Genomic DNA, 21,032 nt, shown 5'->3' on the forward strand with positions numbered 1-21,032 from the left:
TTTCTTTTGAGGTTGAATTCATGATTTCATTTGCTTTGTCCTCAAATCAGTGAAGGTATCTTTCCCACAAGTTTCATTGTATGTTTGCAAGAGAAGAGTTATGTACGCTTTTTCCATCTCAGCAGAAGTAATTCTTAGAAGACTTTTTTAGTATTTCTGAGTTTCTGCAGACTTCTGACAAATTGACTAGATGTTATCATTTTCAACTTCAGCCTGTTGATGTGCTTCCTCCTGCATTGGAAAGTTTTCACAAATTTCTGACTCTAATCTTTTCTTCCATTGTGAGAGTTGGCCAATGCAATCCACAGTTCTCTAGCAGTATCCACAAAGATGACTGCAGATCTTCAAATTAGGTGGTTTACCTCATTCTTAACTGCCCAATAGCTGCCAACTGTGACAAGACATAGTGAATAAACCCCATCAGACTGTTTCTGAGAACATGATTTACTTTTCTCCTAAAAAACATGCAACTTCTGACCAAATTTCAATCAAATCCATAAAAACTGATTCACTTGTGTGCCACGGAACACCTGTGCAGCGAACATCTCTATTCTGCTTCTTTTACTAACCAACCCACTTGAAAAGGCTGTGACTCAAGACCTAGCTCAGATGAAAGTGCGGGTTTTAGGACAGCAGGCCACTATTCTAGATTGTTGCTGTCTGTGACTCCAGGACAAAGCAAAGAAATTGTATGACACAACTTCCTTCATTACAGCAGAAAATAAAATAAGAATGTTTTCAAGTATGACAGCTGTAACATCTGTAAGGAGTACTAAGATTTTTTCTGTGAAGTTTGTGCCTGCCAAATAAACTGTTTACTCATTTTAGGTTATCAGTTGTATCCACAGTCTCCAAAAGGGGTTTAACAAGGACTTTTTCATTGATGTGCTATCAGTCATTGTTCTCTGCATAACCACTGGGTGGCTTCAAACTGCCAACCTTCCAGTTAGTAGCCCAGCACTTAACCACTGCATCACCAGGGTTCCTTAAAGCAAGTGACAAGATCATGAAACACAATGAAAGAAGAGGGCTTGATGATTGTTTAGACAAGTTGTTGGAGGGTCTGTGTCAGTTCCCTAGGATGGTCATAACAAATTACAAGGTGGATAGAGCAACATAAATTTGTCCTTTCATAGTTCTAAATGCTAGAAGTTCAAATTCAGGTTGTGGGAGGGACCAGGCTCTCCCAGAAGGTTTTAGGGGAAGATCTTGCCTTCTCTCCCAGCTTTTGGTAGCTTCAATGATTCTTCAGCTTGTGGCAGTGTAACACCAGTCTCTACCTTCATCTTCCCATGGCTGTCTTCCCTCCACATTTGTGTCTCTGTGTCACTTCTCTTCCTATAAGGACTCATCTTACTCCAGTGATCTCATCTTAACTAACTACATATGCAATTACCCTATTTTCAAATATTTCACATTCTGAGGTTTCAGAAAGGACCCAAACATTTGGGGACATTATCTAATCCTGTATGAGCCATGGTGGTACACTCGTTAGTGCTGGGCTGCCAATGAAAGGTCAGCAATGTGAACCCACCAGCTACCCTGCAGGAGAAATATAAGACAGTTAGTTTCTGTAAAGACTTACAGCCTTGGAAACCCTCTGGGACAGTTCTACTCTGTTCTGTAGGGTCACTATAAGTCGTAAATGACTTGATGGCAGTGGGTTTGGTTTGATTTTGGTTTATCCAACCCTGTTACAGTCATTTTCTCAGGAAAATAGCCCAGCTAATGCTAAGGCACCTGACTGCTAACTGGAAGGTTGGTGGTTCAAACCCAGCAGCCACTCCATGGAAGCAAGACTGGGCAATCTACTTCCGTAAAGATTTATCGCCTTGGAAACCCAGTGCGGGTCGCTATGAGTCGGAGTTGACTCGACGGCAGTGGGTTCATTTTTTGTGGTTGTGTTATCCTTACCTTCTTCTTATCCAGGGAAAATATTCCTGATTTTCTAAATCTTGGGTAAATGCCATATTTTCTGTAAATATTTTCCCTATTTCAGTAGATTTTAGGGCTGTCTTCCTCTATTTAATCTCCGTAGCACTCTGTGTCATGTATCTAGTTCACGAACAGATTCATTTATTAATTCTCTTACTGAGCCACTCATCAGTCCTTTAACCATCTTTGAAGTACCTACCATGTTTCAGGCACTGTGTCAGACATTAATGACAAAAGAAATAGAACATGAAATGTGCCTCTAAGTTTTCATAGTCTAGAAGAATACTCGTGCAGGGAATGAACATCCACAAGCTTCTATGGTTGTCAAGCCCTCTTGTATGGGTTGTGTTTCACTAGTGCATTTTTGTACTTTAGCTTCTATCACTACTCTTTCTCCCACAATGCCTAGCACAGTGGTAGACATGTAACAGGAGGCTGAAAAATGTCTGTCTTTTTAAACAGGCACATTTTGTTCTTTTAAGTAACTCCCCATATATCTTTAAGCCCTACATGTTTAGAGTACTGTACCAGCATTGGTTTGAAAATATACCAGTGAATAATAACATATTACATCAGAATGTAAGAAAGTTTAATTTAATAGCATGATCAACGTCCCTTGTACCATATAACTGCTTCAGGGTTGGTCAATTTTTGCAGATTTGCGTTTGCGTGAAATTCGATCATGGGCGTCAGGTTATTGGCACTGAGCAAGAAGATGTCACACATTGGCCAACCAATTTCTATCTCACTTAAGTAAAATATAACATCTGCTCACCTTTGACTGAGCCAAAAATAGCTTACATATTGAACCTAAAGATCAATGACAATTTACAATTTTTTTTTTTGCAGTTTTAAAACTTTATTTGATAATCAGCTGTTAGTGTGGACAATGGCTATCTATGAAAATATGGAACACTTCACGAGTTTGCATGCCATCCTTGTGCAGGGGCCATGCTAGTATTTTATGGATTGTTGCAATTTCCAGCTTTAGTATAGATGCTGCTGAAGTGAGCACAACTCACAATAATTTTTGAGAGGCACCTAATAGACAGCATAGAACATTGATGCACACACACACACACACACAGAAGGTGATGAGAACAGCTGTTTAATGACCCATGAATGCCCTCAACATATAAGCACCCATAGTCGGGGGACTTGGAACAGTTAATCTGTCATACAACAAGGGCTTGGGAAGAAAGCTAGTTTGTGCTGTGGTTCTAATAAGCAATTCAAATGTGAGAAAAACTCAAATCACTAACTAGATTGCCAGTGTTAAATGTATAATAATCTCTTTCTCTGTTTTTTCCCCACTGAAAGGAATGAAGTAATGGAAGCATTCTCAAACACCCTCTGGTAATTCTTGTTCTTTTTTTTTTTTTCAAGAAAGGGGATAACTATATTTAGGTTTGAGTGATCACTTTTGAAATGAAAGTCTCTGTCAGTAAAGTGAAGGGAAATTTTGATCCATTGACTAGGACAAATTTTGGAGAAGTCATCTTTTACCCTTTCATACTGTAACTATTAAGACAACTCCATATTTTAATTCGAATGATTCATTATTCTAATTTCCTTCTTAATTTTTCTATCAGCGATTTTCCTTATTAATGCCCTTCCTAGACTAAGGTCGTCTCATAGAATTATTGGAGTTGTTATTTGGGAAAAAAATCTCTCTTCCAGAGCAATGCAAATTATATGGAGTTTCACTCTATTTAGTCATGCTTTTTATTTTTTTAATCCCTTTATTTCCTGTTAACAAAAGTATTGTTTCTATTTGTGTAATTTTCTTGTATGAAAAAGAAAATCAAGGATTTCCCCTTGCCCCAATTTCCCTCCTTTTAGGAGACCCTCAGGAAAATCCTCTGCATGGGATCTGGGGTCCAGTCTGTCCACCGGGCAATACATACAGTTTGCTCTCATGAAAAGCTGATGTGGTAAAGGGTCTATGACTCTGTTGTTTCTAAGCAAAAGGTGGTTGTTGTTCGTTGTTGTTGTTGTTTGCCTTCGAATCAGCCCCGACTCATAGCGACCCCTCCTTGGGTTTCCGAGGCATTATCACTACGCAAGTAGGATTGCCCAACCTTCCTTCCAAGGAGTGGCTGGTGGGTTTGAACCGCCAGCCTGCTGGTGAGCAGTCAAGTGCTTTAGGCACTATGCTACCAGAGTTCCTAGCAAAAGGTGGTAGGCAGCCTCTAAGACAGTTCCATGAGCCTGCCACTTGGTCTGCACATTCTTGTAGAATCCCTTCCACTTGAGTGGGGCCTGCATTTACTGACTAGCCTCAAACTAATTGCAAAAGATAGAACTTTGTCCCCCCAAAATATGTGTGGGAATCCTAAACCCTTTATTTGTGGATGTTCCTGGGTGGTGTAAATGGTTACTACATTCAGCTGTTAACTGTAAGTTTGGAGGTTCAAGTCTACCCAGAGGCACCTTGGAGAAAGACCTGGTGATCTACATTTGGAAACTTAGCCTTTGAAAACTATGGAGCATAGTTCTACTTAGACACACATAGGGTCATCATGAGTTATAATTGACATGACAGTAATGGTTTTACATATATATATATATATATATGGGAGGGAATGTGTGTGTGTGTGTATTTGTGGATGTAATGTAATCTAGTGTAGTGTTATGTAATCAATCAGTTGAGGTTATACAGTGTTTGAAAAAAAGAAACAGAAAACCATACTCACTGCCTTTGAGCTGATTCTGACTCATAGCAACCCCTCCTTGGGTTTCCAAGGCAGTCTCTCTATGGAAGTAGATTACCCAGTCTTCCTTTCAAGGAGTGGCTGGTGGGTAGGCAGGGCTTAAATCTAATCACTTCTGAATTATATAAAGAGTAGTAGCAAAGTGGAGAGACAGAGCACACAAAAAAGGGGAACACAGATGCCATGTCAAGATCACCAAGTAACCAAGGAATGCTGAGAGCTACCAACAAAGAAAAAATAAAAATGACCAAGATCCTGATTTGTACTTTTAGCCCCCAGACTTGTAGAAAAATAAATTTCTGTCCTTTAAAGCCCCCACTTGTGGTATTTCTGTTACAGCAGTACTAGAAAAATAAGACAGCGCTGGGATATGGACTATTGATGGAATGGTACTTCCCAGATTAGAATACAAAAGGATTGCTATTGGAATTTTTATCATCTTTCAGTCAAAGATCCATAAAGAAATAATTTCCCTTAATTGAAGGCCATAAATATTCAGATTAAAAGAGCCTACTCCATGCCCAGCAAAAGGAAGGAAAAAAGAGCCACATTAAGGTCTGTCATCAAGAAAATGCAGAACAGTAGCACTAAAGAGAGAATTCTAAATGCTTCCAGTTAAGAAAAACGCAGCAGTGTCTGAGCAGGAGTGATAATGGGATCAGGTTGCCTACAGAAGCACTGGCAGTTAGAAGACAATAGAGAAATGCCTCACACTCCCAAGGAAAATGATTTCTATCTGGCATTACATTCTCAGCCAAAGTAGAAATCAAATCGAAGGTAGAATATAATAATTTCAGACATGCAAGTTGTCAACAGATTGATTTTCAATGGTGGTCTCTTCCTCAGATGATGGGGCAAATGAGAAAAATGGAAATTAGAGAACTAGGAGGACTTTCCAGAGAATAAATCAGATGCCATCAAGTTGACTCCAAATGCTCTTGAGTGCTCACCTAAAAGGTTGGAGCTTTGAACCACACAGAGTGCCTCAGAAGAAAGGCTTGTCAGTCTACTTCTGCAAAATCTCTGTGAGTCAGGGTCAACTCTATGGCACTGGATTAGAGAAGAGAGGGTTGTGGAGGAGAAGGCTGCTTATGCCTGCTGCACAGGTGGCCAAAGGAGAGTGGAAGTCCCATTCTAGACCACAGCCAGAGCAAGAGGCTCCATTAGAGATGCTTCCAAGGACAAAAGCAGATAAAGACTTGTGTTTAACGATTTTGCAACTCTGACAAGTTTCAGGATGCAGGGAGCTCTGGTAGTGTAGTGCCTAAGGCACTTGACTGCTAACCAGAAGTCTGGCGGTTCAAACCCATCAGCCACTCCTTGGAAGGAAGGTTGGGCAATCTACTTCCGTAGTGATACTTCCTCAGAAACCCAAGGAGGAGTCGCTATGAGTCAGGTCCGACTCCACGGCAAATAACAACAACAACAACAACAATGATGATTAGCACAGAGAAGAGAACATTGAGCAAACAATATCCTAGTCTTCCTTACTTGTTGTTATGTGCCGTCGAGTCGGCCCCGACTCATAGCGACCCCTCCTTGGGTTTCCGAGGCAGTATCACTACGGAAGTAGGATTGCCCAACCTTCCTTCCGAGGAGTGGCTGGTGGGTTTGAACCGCCAGCCATCTGGTTAGCAGGCAAGTGACTTAGCCACTATACTCTGGTAGCATAGTGGCTAAAGCACTTGACTGCTAGCCAGAAGGCTGGCGGTTCAAACCCACCAGCCACTCCTTGGAAGGAAGGTTGGGCAATCCTTCCTTACTTGTTGTTATGTGCCGTCGATGGGCAATCCTACTTCCGTAGTGATAATGCCTTGGAAACCCAAGGAGGGGTCGCTATGAGTCGGGCCGACTCAACAGCACATAACAACAACAACAATCTTCCTTACTAGGAGAAAATTAAATCATATCTGAACGATAAAATTAAGAAATAGAAGACAGTTACATTAGTTTGAAATTGAGCCAAAAAAAACCAGTTGCCATTGAGTCAGCTCTGACTTTTGCTAACCCCATTTGTCAGCACAGCACTGTGCTCCACAGGGTTTCAATAGCTGATTTTTCAGAAGTAGATAGCCAGGTGTTCATTCTGATGCCCCTCTGGGTGGACTCACACCTCCAGTCTCTGGGTGAGCAGATGAGCACTTAACCCTTGGCACCAGCTTGGGCTTCCTGTTTTGAAATTAGGAAGTAAATATCAGAATAAACAGCTAAACAGTTGAAAGTGATGACTGTGGAGATTGGGAATTGGGAATAAGAAGGGACAGAAAATGAGACTTAAAACAAACAAACATACAACTAGCTGTACTCTTTGTTGAAAATATGTATAAATATTTCTTTAATAAAAATCACATTAAGTTCCTAGAACTCATACTTTTATAAACCATAAAATGCCTCATCCTATCTGTCCTCCTCTCTGGCTCCCCACCCTTTTGCACCCAGAGTCCTTTCAAGCTCTTACATTCTTATAGACAGATATGTCAATAGGGAGAGATCCATTATCCACTTCCCAGATTGCCCCTTTTTGGCTTGGAGTAGGCCACTCCCTCCTTGCCACTTTGCATCAGGAATGCTGTCAGGAAGAGCAGCTTACACATACAACACCTTCTCTCTTTCCCTTCCCTCACTAAAATTTCAGTCAGTTCCTGGGTGAGTGCAGGTTTCTGCATCTGTCGGGGTCATTGGCAGGTCTCCTTAATGATTTTTCCTCTTCTCCAGTTTTGTAGCAGTTTAAGACAATAGATGGATGGCTCACTTAGTCTGTCTCAGCCTGAGCACCTCAGGAGCCCTTCCAGCTTGTGCTCCCTCTCAGCCTAGTCCTCTCCCCTGGAAATTCAATTCTCTCTTTGCTCATTTGGCCCTTTTAGTGAGATTTCATCCCATTCAGCTGTGCTAAGGCATACTTGGGTGTCATTGATTTCCACCTGACTCACAGATAGCAAGGCTGTTAAACCAACCCTGCTTGCTGAGTTGCTCCTCTGAGTGCATTCCCCAGAGGGCAAATCCACAAAGTCAAAGGAAGGCAGTGAGCAGGGAACTTCTGGGTGGCCACAGCCAAGGAGGCTGGGCCAATGCATGCCTGGGCTTCTGCCCATACATTTCATGCCTTTACTGGGTCTCAGAGTACCGAGTTAGATTTAATTCTTCAGACAAACTGGTAGTGAATTAGCAGAGTAGTCTTCCTTTTACTTGCTCTATATTTCATTTGCCCAAAGTCTTAAGACCATTTTTGTTCTGTTGTACATGAATTTGCTACAAGTGGAAACCCATTTGATGGCACCTAACAACACCAACAAAGGCTTAAGATGGACTATGAAGAATGAAAATACAGGCTGAAGCTCTGGTAGCATAGTGCCTAAGGCACTTGACTGCTAACCAGAAGGCTGGTGGTTCAAACCCACCAGCCACTCCTCAGAAGGAAGGTTGGGCAATCTACTTCTGTAGTGATACTACCTTGGAAACCCAAGGAGGGGTCGCTATGAGTTGGGTCCAGCTCCACGGCATGCAACAACAATAACAACATGGAAACATGAGGAGATGCACGTAATTCAGTTTTGGAAAGCCTGGCAAGTGATGCTGAGATGTACCTGTTGTGTGCCATCAAATCAATTTTGACTCATAGGGAGCCCACGTGACAGTAGAACTGCCCCCATAGGGCTGTCTTGGTTGTAATCTCTACAGTAGCTGATCATCAGTTCTTTTCTCCCACAGAACAGCTTGTGGATTTGAACTGCTCAAATTAGCAGCACTTAACCATTGCACCACCAGGGATCCTCAGAATGCCGAGCGAGAAGGATGCAAGAGCTGTGAACTCTTCAGTGGTGTATGATCTGGTTGGCAAGACAACTAGAAATAGAGTGATACAAGCAACAACATAACGATAATCACTGACTGTACTAGAGCTTCATATTTATAAATCAGCTCCCATAGGCAAACTAGGCCTCTGCTCAGGGCATCAGCAAGGGTGGGGCCTGGGAAAATGGGCCAAGTTCAGCTAAAATACACTTGCCCATAATTTTGCAATAAGAAAACCAACTAAAAGACTAATGTCATTGAAGAATTTTATTTAAATTTTTAACTTTGTAGTGTGAATAATTTTTATTTAGTAAAATATTAAGGTGGAAATGTAGGGAAGAAGGGAGATACCATAAACATTTTAAAGAGCCTAAGCTGGTCACTTTACATACATGTACACACACATTTACATAGAATATCCTTGCAAGCCACCATTCATCTGTCAGTTTGCTGTACTGTGGCAGCTTGTGTGTTGGTGTGAGGCTGGAGGCTATGTCACTGGTACCAGCAGGATCACCCACGGTGGACAGGTTTCAGCGGAGCTTCCAGACAAGGACAGACTCAGAGGAAGGAAGGGGGCATCCACTTCTCAAAGAATTGGCCAGTGAAAACCTTATGAATAGCAGTGAAACACTGACTGATACATTACTAGAAAACATTATGAATAGCCCTGAAACATTGTTTGATATAGTGCTGAAAGATGAGCCCCTCAGGATGGAAGGCACTCAAAATAGGACTGGACAAGAGCTGCCTCCTCAAAGTAGAGTCGCCCTTAATGATGTGGATGGATTAAAGCTTTCAGGACCTCCATTTGCTGATGGACCATGACTCAAAATGGGAAGAAATAGCTGCAAATATCCATGAATAATCAGAACATGGAATGTACAAAGTATGAATCTAAGAAAATTGGAAGTTGTCAAAAATGAAATGGAACACATAAAATCCATATCCTAGGCATTGTTGTTGTTGTTGTTATGTGCCATCGAGTCAAACCTGACTCATAGCGACCCCTCCTTGGGTTTCCGAGGCAGTATCACTACGGAAGTAGGATTGCCCAACCTTCCTTCCGAGGAGTGGCTGGTGGGTTTGAACCACCAGCCCTCTGGTTAGCAGGCAAGTGTCTTAGCCACTATGCTACCAGAGGCATTAGTGATCTGAAATGGCCTGGTTTGGGCCATTTTGAATCAGACATTTATATGATCTACTATGCTGGTAATGATAAATTGAAGAGGAATGACATGGCACTCATTGTCACAAAGAGTGTTTCAAGATCTATCCTGAAGTACAATGCTGTCAATGACAGGATAATATCCATACACCTACAAGGAAGACCAGTTAATACTATTATTTGAATTTATGCACCAAGCACCAAAGCCAAAGAAGAGGAAACTGAAGATTTTTACCAACTTCTGCAGTCTGAAATTGACCAAACATGCAATCAAGATGTGTTGATTACTGCTGGTGATTGGGATGCAAAAATTGGAAACAAAGGAGAATCACTGGTAGTTGGAAAACATGACGTTGGTGAAAGAAATGATGCTGGAGATCCTATGGTAGAATTTTGCAAGAGCAATGACTTATTCATTGCAAATACCTTTTTTCAACCACATAAATGGTGGCTATTGTTGTTGTTGTTATGTGCCATCGAGTCAGACCCAACTCATAATGACCCCTCCTTGGGTGTCTGAGGCAGTATCACTACGGAAGTAGATTGCCCAACCTTCCTTCCGAGGAGTGCCTGGTGGGTTTGAACTGCCAGCCTTCTGGTTAGCAGTCAAGTGCCTTAGGCACTACGCTACCAGAGTGGATTTCACCAGATAGAATACACAGGTGTTTGATCAACTACATCTTTGGAAAGAGGCAATGGAGAAGCTCAATATCTACAGCCAAACAAGGCCAGGAGCTGACGACTGTGAAATACACCACCAACTGCTGATATGCAAATTCAAATTGAAGCTAAGACAACTGAAATAAGTGAAAGAGAGCCAAAATATGACCGTGACTATTATCCCTCCTGAATTTAGAGACTATCTAAAGAATAGATTTGATGCATTGAACACTGAAAACCAGATGAATTGTGGGATGGCATCAAGAACATCATTCATGAAGAAAGCAAAAGGTAACTAAAAAGACAGCAATGGAAGAAAAGACCACAATGGATGTCAAGAGATTCTGAAACTTGCTCTTGAATGGAGAGTACCTAAAGCAAATGAAAGAATAGACGGGATAAAAGAGCTGAATAGAAGATTTCAAAGAGCAGCTCAAGAAGACAAAGTCAATTATTATAATGAAACGTGTCAAGACTTGGAGTTAGAAAACAAAAGAGAAGAACACACTCAGCATTTCTGAAACTGAAAGAACTGAAGAAAAAATTCAAGGCTTGAGTTGCAATACTGAAAGGTTCTATGGGCAATATCTTGACTGATTCAAGAAACATCAAAAGAAGATGGAAGGAATGCACAGAGTCACTGTACCAAAAAGAATTGGTAGATGTTCAGTTGTTTCAGGAGGTGGCATATAATCAAGAACCAATGGTACTGAAGGAAGATGTCAAAGCTTCACTGAAAGACTTGTTGAAAAACAAGCTTCCAGGAATTGATGGAATACCCACTGAGATGTTCCAACAGACACTGTGCTGGAAGCACTTACTTGTCTATGCCAAGAGATTTGGAAGACAGCTACCTGGCCAACTAATTGGAAGAGATCCATATTTGTACGCATTCCAAAGAAAGGTGATCCCACAGAATGTGGAAATTATCAAAAAATATCATTAATATCACATGCAAGTAAAATCTTCCTGAAGATAATTCAAAAATGGTTGCAGCACTATATTGACAGAGAGCAATGCAAGCTGGATTCAGAAGAGGATGTGGAATAAGAGCTATCATTGGTCCAATAAACAGCTGATGTCAGATGGATCTTAGCTGAAAGCAAAGAATACCAGAAAGATGTTTACTTATGTTTTATTGACTATGCAGAAGCATTCGATAGTGTGGATCGCAACAAATTATAACATCGAGAAGGATGGAAAGTCCAGAACACTTAATTGTGCTCATGTGGAAAATGAACGTAGACCAAGAGACTGTCATTTGAACAGAACAAGGGTTTACTGCATGGTTTAAAATCAGAAAGGGAGTGTGTCAGGGTTGTATCCTTTCATCATACTTATTCAATCTGTATGCTGAGCAAATAATCCGAGAAGCTGGACTATGTGAAGAAGAGCATAGCATCAAGTTTAGAGGAAGACTTATTAACAATATGTGATATGCAGGTGACACAATCTTGCTTGATGAAAGTGAAGATGATCTGAAGTACTTACTGATGAAGATTAAAGACTGTAGTCTTCAGTATGGATTACACCTCAACATAAAGAAAATGAAAACCCTCACAACAGGATCAATAAGCAGCATCACAATAAATAGAGAAAAATGAAGTTGTCAAAGATTTTATATTACTGGGTTCCACAATCAACACCAATGGAAGCAACAGTCAGGAAATCAGATGACACTTTGAACTGGGCAAATCTGCTATAAAAGACCTCTTTAAAGTGCTGAAGAGAAAAGATGTCGCTTTGAAGATAAAGGTGCAGCTAACCCAAGCCATGGTATTTTCAATTGCCTCATATTCATGTGTGAACTGGACGATGAATAAGGAAGACCAAAGAATAGTTGATGCTTTTGAGTTATGGTGCTGGAAATGAATACTCAAAGTACTATGGACTGACAGAAGAATGAACAAATATGTCCTGGAAGAACTGCAGCCAGAATGTTCCTTAGAAGCGAGAATGGACAGACTTGGTCTCACCTACTTTTATCATGTTGTCAGAAGGGACTATTCCCTGGAGAATGCTTTGTAAAGTGGAGGGTCATCAAGAAAGGGGAAGGTCCTCAACGAGATGGATTGACTGAAAGGCTCAGGTATAGCAAGGATTGTGAGCCTGGCACAGGACCAAGGAGTGTTTCATTCTGTTGTACATAGGGTCGCTATGAGTCAGAGCCAACTCGATGGTACCTAACAACAACAACAACAACAACATTGTTAAAACAATTTTGAGAAAGGCTGGACAGACTGGATAATACCGTCATATCATTTGGAGTCCCTTGTGGTGCAAATGGGTAATACAGTCAGCTGCTAAACAAAAGAATTGGTGGTTTAAGTCACCCCAGTGGCACTTTGGAAGAAAGGCCTGGCTATCTACTTCAGAAAGAATCAGCCATTGAAAACATTATGAAACACATCTCTACTCTGACCCACATTGAGTGGCCATGAGTCAGAGTCAACTTGACAGGAAATGATTTGTTATTGTTATTGCCATGTTAATAGATGACCAAGATCAGACTGTTGCTAATCAGAATTTTGGCAGTTCAAATCCACTAGGTGCTCCATGGGAGAAAAGATCCATTGATCTGTTCCCATAAAGATTACAACCTTGGAAACCATATGGGTCAGTTCTAGTCTATCCTTTAGGATTCTAAGAGTCATAATCAACTCGATGGCAGGGGGTTGGGTCAAGGGATTTAGTCAAAATCAGACTGTTGGTAAAAGACAGAGGCGGTGTTTGAACACAAAAATGACATTGAGAGACTTTAGCCTGTGCAGTAAGGCATCTTTGGGCTCAAGTCCCTTCTCTACCATGTGGTGGAATTCCTTAATCTTAGAACTTTAGCTCACTCACCTTTAAATGGGGTGAAATAGTGGTTTTCACTCAACTAAAGTTCCCTAAAGAAACTATGGTAGCACAGTAGTTAAGCACTGAGTTGTTACCAAAAGGTCACAGTTCTATCTCACCAGAGGCTCCATGCAAGAAAAGACCTGGCAATCTACTGCCATAAATATTACAAGCCAGGAAACCCTACGAGGCAGTTCTACTCTGTCCTATAGGGTCACTGTGATTGAGAATTGACTCAATGGCATAACAACAAGCAAGGTCCTTAGGTGCAAAAACAATTTGCGTCTAACTGTAACCTAAAGGTTGCCAGTTTGAACCCACCCACCACTAAGTACTATGGAAGAAAAGGTCTGCTGATTAGCTTTCATTAAGATCACAGCCAAGAAAATCCTGTGGAACAGTTCTGCTCTGTAATATATGGGGTTGGCATGAATCAGAATGGACTTGAGGGCAACTAAGAACAACTAACTTAAAGATTAGCAGCATAGTGCCTAAGGCACTTGACCGCTAACCAGAAGGCTGGTGGTTCAAACCCACCAGCCACTCCTTGGAAGGAAGTTTGGGCAATCTGCTAGTGATACCCCCTCAGAAACCCAAAGAGGGGTTGCTATAAGTCGGGGCTGACTCGATGGCACACAACAACAACAACAACAACAACAACAGTGGTGTAGAAGAGAGGCCTGGCAAACTGCTTCCATAAGGATTACAGACAAGAACACCTTGTGGAGAAGTTCTAGTCTGTAACACATGGGGACACCATGAGTCAGAACCCTATAGTTGTTGTTGTTAGGTGCCGTCAAGTCATCTCTGACTCATAGCAACCCTATCCACAGCAGAATGAAACACTGCCTGGTCCTGTGACAGCCTCACAATCCTTGCTATACCTGAGCCCATCGTTGCAGCCACTGTGTCTCTCCATCTTGTTGAGGGTCTTTCCATTCTTCATTGACCCTCCACTTTACCAAACATGACATCCTTCTCCAGGGAATGGTTCCTTCTGACAACATGACCAAAGTAGGTGAGATGAAGTCTGGCCATTCTCATTTCCAAGAGCATTCTGGCTGCACTTCTTCCAGGACAGATTTGTTAGTCCTTTTAGCATTCTTCCCCAACACCACAACTCAAAAGCACTCTTCTTTGGTCTTCCTTATTCATTGTCCAGCTCTCACAGGCATAAGAGGTGATTGAAAATACCATGGCTTGGGTTAGTCTCCCCTTCGTCTTCAAGGAGACATCTTTGCTCCTCATGAGTTGAAAGAAGTCTTTTGCATCAGATTTGCCCAATGCAGTATGTCATCTGAGGTCTTGACTGCTGCTTCTATTGGTTTTGATTATAGAACCAAGTAATACAAAATCCTTGACAACTTCAATCTTTTCTTCACCCACCATGAAGCTGTTTATTGGACCAGTTGTGAGGATTTTTGTTTTCTTTATATTGAGGTGTAATCCATACTGCAGACTGTAGTGTTTAATCCTCATCAGTAAATGCACAAGTCATCTGCACTTTCAGCAAGCAAACTTGTGTCATCTGCATATTACAGGTTGTTAATGAGTCTTCCTCTAAACTTAATGCCATGTCCTTCTTCATATAATGCAGCTTCTTGGATTATTTGCTCAGCACACAATTTGAATTAAAATGGCGAAAGGATACAACCTTGATGCAGTCCCTTCTTGATTTTGAACAATGCTGTATCCCCTTTTTCTGTTTGAACGACAGCCTCCTGATATATCCACAGGTTCCTCATGAGTACAATCAAGTGTTCTGGAATTCCCATTCTTCTCAGTGCTATCAACAATTTGTTATGATCTGCACAATTGAATGCTTTTGCATAGTCAATAAAACATAAGTAAACATCTTTCTGGTATTCTTTGTTTTCAGCTAAGATCCATCTGACATCAGCAATGATATCCAATGATATTTGTTTTTGTGCAGATTAAACAAAGAGGTATAGGAACAGTGCCAAACCCATGGCTGGCAGCAAGGAAGTAGTAAATGGTTTTGTTGTTGTTAGGTGCTGTCAAGTCATCTCTGACTCATAGTGACCTCATGTACAGCAGAATGAAACACTGCCTGGTCCTGTACCAGCCCCACAATCCTTTCTATACCTGAGCCCATCATTGCAACCACTGTGTCAATCCATCTCATTGAGGGCCTACCTCTTTTTAGTTGTTCCTCCATTTAGCCAAGCATGATATCCTTCTTTAGGGAATGGTGCCTTCTTACAACATGACCAAAGTAAATGAGACAAAGTTTGGCCATTCTCGCTTCCAAGGAGCATTCTGGCTGCACTTCTTTGAGGACACATTTGTTAGTACTTTCAGCAGTCCATGGTACTTTCAGCATTCTTCACCAACACCACAACTCAAAAGCATTGAGTCTTCTTTTTGTCTTCCTTTTTCATTGTCCAGCTCTCATGCATATGAGGAGATTGAAAATACCATGGCTTGTGTAGAGCATACCAGTCTCCAAGGAAACATCTTTGCTCCTCAGCACTTGAAAGAGGTCCTTTGCAGCAGATTCATCCAATGTTACACAATGTCTGATATCTTGACTGCTGCTTCCATTGGTGTTGATAGTAGAATCAAGTAATATGAAGTCTTTGACAAGTTCAGTCTTTTCTCTATTTATTGTGAGGCTGCTTATTGGTCCCGTTATGAGGATTTTTGTTTTCTTTTTATTGAGATGTAATCCATACTGCAGACTGTAGTCTTCAATGTTCATCAGTTAGTTTCAAGTCATCCTCACTTTCAGCAAGCAAAGCTGTATTGTGTGCATAACGTCAGTTGTTAATGATTCTTCCTTCAATCCTGATCTCACGTTCTCCTTCACATAATCCAGTTTCACAGATTATTTGTTCAGCATACAGATTGAATAAGTATGGTGAAAGGATAAAACCTTGATGCACTCCCTTCTTGATTTTAAACCATGCAGTATCCCCTCGTTCTGTTCGAATGACAGCCTCCTGGTCTATGTCCATGTTTCTCACGATACAATTAAACGTTCTGGAATTCCCATTCTGCTCAAAGTTATCCATAATTTGTTATGATCCACACAATTAAATGCCTTTGAATAGTTAATAAAACACAAGTAAACATCTTTCTGGTGTTCCTGCTTTGAGCCAAGATCCATCTGACATCAGCAATGATATCCCCCATTCCACATCGTCTTTTGAATCTAGCTTGCATTTCTGGAAGTTCTCTGTCAATATACTGTTGCAACCATTTTTTATTTATCTTCAGTAAGATTTTACTTGCTTGTGATATTAATGATATTTTTCAATAATTTCCACGTTCTGGGGGATCATCTTTCTTTGGAATGGGTACAAATATGGATCTTTTCCGGTCAGTTGGCCAGGTAGCTGTCTTCCAAATCTCCTGTCATAACCAAGTGAGTGCCTCTAGTGCAGCATCCATTTATTAAAACATCTCAATGGGTATCCCATCAATTCCTGGAGCCTTGTTTTTCACCAGTTTCCTCAGTGCAGCTTTGACTTCTTCCTTCAATACCATTGGTTCTTGATCATATTCCACCTCCTGAAATGTTTATCAACCAATTCTTTTTGGAACAGTGACTCTGTGTATTCATTCCTTCCATGTTCTTTTGATGTTTCCTGCATCATTCAATATATTGCCCACAGAATTTTTCAATATTGCAGCTTGAGGCTCACATTTTCTCAGTTCTCTCAGCTTGAGAAGTGCCAAGTATGTTCTTCCCTTTTGGCTTTCTAACCCCATGTCTGCACATTTCATTATAATAATTGACTGTCTTCTAGAGTTTCTCTTTGAAATCTTTTCCTTAGCTCCTTTATCTTGTCATTTCTTCCATTTGCTTTAGCATTCTCCATTCAAGGGCAAGTTTCAGAGTCTCTTCTGACATCCATTTTGGTCTTTTCTTCCTTTCCTGTCTTTTTAATGGCCTTTTGCTTTCTTCATAGATGATGTTCTTGGTGTTATCCCACAATTCCTCTGGCTTTTGGTTATTGGTTTTCAATGCACCAAATCTATTATTTAGATGGTCTCTAAAATCAGGGGGAATATAATTAAGGTCATATTTTGGCTCTCATGAACTTGCTTGAATTGTCTTCAACTTCAACTTGAACTTGCAAATGAGCAGTTGATGGTCAGTTCCACAATCAGCTTCTGGCCTTGTTTTCGCTGAAAATATTGAGCTTCTGCCTCACCACTTGCCTCAAATGTAGTCAATCTGATTCCTGTGTACTCCATCTGGCAAAGTCCACATGTGTAGCCACTGTTTGTATTGTTGAAAAAAGATATTTGCAATGAATAAGTCATTGGTCTTACAAAATTCTATCATGCAATCTCCAACGTTATTTCTATCTCCAAGGCCAAATTTTCCAACTACCAGTGATTCTTCTTTGTTTCCAACTTTTGCGTTCCAGTCACCAGTGATAATGAACTCGTCTTTATTGCATGTTTGATCAATTTCAGACTGCAGAAGTTGGTAAAAATCTTCAGTATCCTTATCTTTCATTTTGGTGGTTGGTGCATAAATTTGAATAATAGTAGTATTAACTGGCTTTCTTTGTACATGTGTGGATATTATTCTATAACTGACAGTATTGTACTTCAGGATAGATCTTAAAATATTCTTTGTGACAATGAATGCCACAACGTTCATCTTCAATTTGTTATTTCCGGCATAGTAGACCATATGGTTATCTGATTCAAAATGCCTAACACTGGTCCATTTCAGCTCACTAATGCCTAGGATATCAGTCTTTAGGCATTCTGTTTCATTTTTGACAACTTCTAATTTTTCTAGATTCATACTTCATACATTCCATATTTCACTTATCAACAGATATTTGTAGCTATTTCTTCTCATATTGAGTCGGTAAACTGAAAGCTCTGCATTATCCATATCATTAAGGTAGGCTCTACTCTGACGAGGCAGCTCTTTCCTACTCTTATTTTGAGTGCCTTCTGACCTGAGGGGCTCATCTTCTGTCACTGTATCAGATAATGTTTCAGGGCTATTCATAAATTTCTCCAGTAATATATAAGACAGTGTTCCACTTCTATTCATAAGGTTTTCCCTGGCCAATTCTTTGAGAAGTGGATGGCCTCTTCCTTCTTCTGAGTCTGTCTTAGTCTAGGAGCTCCACCTAAACTGGTCTACCATAGGCATCCCTGCTGGCATAGCCTCTAACCTCAGCAACACATAAGACACCACAGTACGATAAACTGACAGACAAGTTAAGTTAGTCTCCCTTAGCTGTTCCAACCACTCCTCTCACTTCCTGGGCTTCTCCCTACCTGTTCTTACCCCTGTCTGCCACTGCTCCCTGCCACCTTGGGGGCTGTCCCCTGCCTTTATGGTAACCTTTATCATTATCTCTTGGTTCCTGGGTCATCATTGTTTCTACTCTGTACAGATGTGAATACAAATCTGTTAGAAGAAATGCCAGTAAGGAATTAGGTGTTTAGCTTGCTGTCAGGCCTGAAGGGCTTCAAGCACTAGGACAATTTGGAGGCGTGCTGTTGATAAGCCTCAGTGTTCCCCACCCTGCTTCCTCCACTTTACAGTCAGGGTTCAAACAACTCAGGTGATTTGTCCATCCAGATTTCACATAGCATTATTGAAAATGTTCATTTTTTTTAGCATCCTTTATCTCTGACTAATTCTATCAGAATGCAGTATGTGCAATTGTTCCAGCAAAAGGCCCGAGGCCAGTACGCTTGGGCTGAATCTTGATGGGCTTTACTGTGAGCTGTGTTATGTTGGATGTGTTATTTTAACGACCTCTGCTTCAGTTTCTATGGCCATAAAATGAGTACAACACTAGTATCTCCTAATTGGGTTGTTGAAAGGATTAAATGAGATAATAAATATAAATTGCTTTCTAAAGTGCCTGGCACTGATAAAGGCCCAGTATTTATTCAATATACTCTTTATTGAGCCCTATTTTTAGAACTTAGATATTATCAATTAACAAGATGGACAAAGTGTCTATCTCCATGAGCCTTAAATTCCAATGTGGACAAATAAGTCATGCTAGTATCCTGAAACTCTGAAAGGTACATTGAGGACTCCTTCAGATGCTGCTGGTGGGAATGGAACAGCAAATGTCTCCTGTGCACCTCTGAGCTTTGACATGTCATTCAGAATCCTGATGATATTTCCTTTAGCCTGTGACAAAGTTTTAATTTTTTCCCTCAAGAATGATTTCCCACAAATTGATACATATGATTTCATAACAAGTAGCTTCTTTATAAGAACTGTTATGTTGAGTTGAGATTAAAAAAAGAAAAGTAAAAAGAGAGGGTTCCAAGATGGTGGACTAGGGAGATACACTATCCAGACCCGCTTTAACAAAGACTCAAAAAGACAAGGGAAACAGCTTCCCTGGATCCCAAAGCTTCAAAACAATGGACAAAGAAGTAGATCAAATACCAACAAGAGAAAGAGCCTGAACAAAAATAGTTAACAAAGAGTGATAAACTGCCAACCAGCACAGTGCAGCCATTTTGAGTTCTTAAAAGTAGCATTCCGATGGGAGCAGGAACCAGGTAACAGGGCCCACTTTCCAGGCCTGCAATGGCACCCCCATTGGTGATGCTCCCCTCTCACCTTGTCGAACCTCCCGTCGACCAGAGGCACAGTCCCCATTCCCACCCACCTGACAGCAGGCCAAACTCCTCCCACTGCTGATGCTGTGATGATTTTGGTTCTGTTTATCTTTCTGCTTAGTTCTTCTGTCTCCCCACTCCCTTTTCTTTTTTTCCTTTCTTCTTTTTGTTTCTTCCTCTTCCTTTGCCCTTTTTCTTTTTTTGGATCCCGGAGAGCAGGAGGCCCTCCCCCACTGCCTAGTAGTTTAGCAGCGCCTGCCCTGTCCCTCCCTGGTCCAAGGAGCCGCAGAACAAGCGCTGCATTCCTGCACATGGGTCTGGTGGCCGGCACTTTCCCCGGTACTGTGTGCTTGCTTGCCTGCTTTTTTCCTTCTTAGTTCTTCCTTCTTCCATCCCTTCTTCTCCTATTCTTTTTTCCTTTTGTTGCTTCCTCTACATTCCTTCTGCTTCTTCTTTTTTTACCTTTTGATCCCGCCTCCACACCTGGCCCTCATGGACAGCAGCACCTGGCCCCACCCCTCCATGGACTGCAATGTGCACTCTCCTGGAGTGAGCTCCTCCTTCCTATGGCTGTGTTTAGCAGCTGACACTTGTATCAGTTTATTTTCTCTTTTTCTTTTTTCCCTTCCTCTCAGTGCTCCAGTCTCCTCCTCCTTTGTTTTTTATTTTTTCCTTCCACTCCCCCTCCCATTTTTTTTTCTCTTTTTATTTTTTCAATGTAGGTGAGCCAGTACTTTCCCTGCCCCCCCACCTCTGCCTTCAGAAATTCCACCCCTGACCCCCACATTTGATGGTGCATGCTCCTGTAAGCAAATGCCACATTTCCTAAAACATTAGCTATGTTTAGAGGCTACCACTTGCAACAGTATTGTGTAGCACCTGTTTTTTACTTTGTTTTTCATCTTTTTCTCTTCTTTCTTTTCCTCTTTTTTCTTTTTTCTCCCCTTTGATGTCCCAGTTTTTCCCCTTACTTTTTTTTTCTTTTCCCTTTTTTCATTCTATCCCCCTTTTCATTTATTTTTTCTTTCCATCTTTCTCCAGCAGTTGGGAACCAAAGGCCCCACCCAGCCAATACACAAACATACCTGCTGTCCCACCCACAAGGCAAGAGACACCAACCACTCCAGTACCACTGAACTGAGGAAAGATGGCAGCCAACACTCACTCAGCTTGCTGTTGGCTACTCTGCATGATCAGTGTTTAGACACTTGTACCTACACTACCATCTGCTATCATATCCACTTGGTGACATGTAGTGAGCACCCCAGTGTTACTAAACTGCAACCAGAGTAATGCATCCATGCAGTTGTCTGGATATATTAGAACAGAAC

At 41.2% G+C, this 21,032-nt stretch overlaps 1 non-coding gene across 1 annotated transcript; it reads right to left on the bottom strand.

Annotated features, from left to right (window-relative positions):
• Positions 1-2,836: 2,836 nt before the first annotated feature.
• LOC122151477 lies at positions 2,837-2,939 on the bottom strand. Its single transcript, XR_006164166.1, has one exon. It is a non-coding gene; the product is annotated as a U6 spliceosomal RNA (small nuclear RNA).
• Positions 2,940-21,032: the final 18,093 nt, after the last annotated feature.

This window comes from Orycteropus afer, unplaced genomic scaffold (assembly GCF_000298275.1).
Source record: "Orycteropus afer afer isolate SDZICR_OR568_19922 unplaced genomic scaffold, OryAfe1.0 scaffold00475, whole genome shotgun sequence".
Lineage (NCBI taxonomy): Eukaryota > Metazoa > Chordata > Mammalia > Tubulidentata > Orycteropodidae > Orycteropus > Orycteropus afer.